The sequence below is a fragment of the Lutra lutra genome, chromosome 6 (genome assembly GCF_902655055.1).
Source record: "Lutra lutra chromosome 6, mLutLut1.2, whole genome shotgun sequence".
Classification (NCBI taxonomy): domain Eukaryota; kingdom Metazoa; phylum Chordata; class Mammalia; order Carnivora; family Mustelidae; genus Lutra; species Lutra lutra.
The window spans coordinates 84362323-84364166 of NC_062283.1; the positions used below are offsets into that span (position 1 = coordinate 84362323).

The following is a 1844-nucleotide window of genomic DNA, read 5'->3' on the forward strand; positions in this document are numbered from 1 at the left end:
GATTAACCCAGCGTGGCTGCCAGTGAGTGTGAAGATCAAATAACTGTGTCTCCTCCTCTGATGTTTACAAGAAAAAAAGAGGATCCCCATTTGATTTAAAACAAAAGGATGAAATTCCAAATCCTTTGTAAATTCAGGAATCAACAGAGAGTTTCTTTTTATTGGAGATGCCTTCCCAGAACCCCAGAAATGGACCAATTTGGTAGCTCTGGTACACCCAGAAAGCTAGATCTATTCCTCCTGTTTAGGTGTCCAACACCAACACGAAGACTATCTTTATCCAGCAAGTCCATGACCCTCCCTTTGGGGGAAAGAGCATCCAAGATTCCCTGACCAAAAAATAATTTTGGAGAATGGAGAACATTGACTAAGCATCTGCAGGAAATAGGTTTAGGGTGGAAGAGTCAGGCTGGAAGATGGTTCCCGTGACAATCATCCTCAAAGCCTTGCGAAACCGGGGATAAAACATACTGTATATAATGGGATTGAAAGTGGAATTGAAATAACCCAGCCAGAGGAAGGCATTGTATAAATCTTCAGGAGTTGTAAAATTAATGAAAGGGTCTGTGATCGTCAAGACAAAAAAGGGCAGCCAGCACAGTACAAACACTCCCATGACTATGCTTAAAGTCTTGGTGGCCTTGCTTTCTTTCTTGGATGATACTTTCATTTTGCTTTCTGACCCTGCCTGTTTCCTGGTAGGACCCATGCCAATTTGCCTAGCATGCTTCCTAGCTACTGTGAAAATGTGTACGTAAATCCCCACCATTACAGTCCCAGGGAGAAAAAGGCTATAAAGGAGGCCAGCACCCCCCAGAGCTTGTTAAATATCAATACACACAAACCTGTACAGTCAATGGCTGCAACAAAGTCTTCTGCACCAATTATGTTGAACTCTGAGAATACCAGGCCAAAGGCAAAAAAGATGGGGATGGACCAACTGATGAACAGAAAGACCTCTATCACAGGGATGGTAATTTTGGTGACATAATGCAAAGGGTCACAGACAGCATAGTAGCGGTCCACAGAGATGAAGCAGAGGTGAAAGATAGACGTGGTACAGAGCATGATGTCACAGCAGCTGTGGACTTTGCAAAAGAGGTCTCCAAAATACCAGCAGGACTCGATGGACCTGACCATACTGAAAGGCATGACCACACAGCTCAACAAAAAGTCCGTGGTGGCCATGGAGAGGATCAGGAAATTGGTTGGGGACTGGAGCTGCTTGAAGTGGGCAATGGAAATGATCACAGCCAGGTTGCCCATCATGGTCATCACTATAGCACCAATCATGACAATGTACATGGTACACACACTCAACACAGACCTCACATTTCTAGGGCATGAGTTGTTGACCAAAGCAAAGCAAAATTGTACTTCTGGAGGGTTCCAAAGATCAGGTGAATTCATCGTCTTTGTCCTGTGGATACTATTAGTCTTTTCCAAAAATACTATGTTTCTCTCCATTCTATAAAAGAAAGAGGAAAAATAATGAAAATTGTTTTTGGACAAATTTTCTGAAAGGCCCAGCTAGCTGCAATTCTAATCCCCAGTTGAACTCCCTATCTACCAGGAGCATTGCTTCCTAAATTTTAATGTACACAGGAATCCCCTAGGGATCGTTTCAAAACATAGATTCTGATTCTGGGATGGAGGTTGAGATTCTGCATTTCTCACTGGCTCTCTGGAGATGCCTCTACTATTAGTCTAAAGACTGTCCCTTAACTCGGAAGGAACTAAAGACAACGAAATGAATATTGTCACCCAACGTCTAAGTAACCCAGTTATAACCACCTAAGCAACCTAGGTAAATGCCCATGTTCTGGTTGCACTAATATGCAGCC

General features: G+C 43.1%; 1 pseudogene; it reads right to left on the reverse strand.

The window, feature by feature from the left end:
* Positions 1-367: 367 nt before the first annotated feature.
* On the reverse strand, positions 368-1410 carry LOC125102558 (trace amine-associated receptor 4-like; annotated as a pseudogene).
* Between the last annotated feature and the right edge of the window lie 434 nt (positions 1411-1844).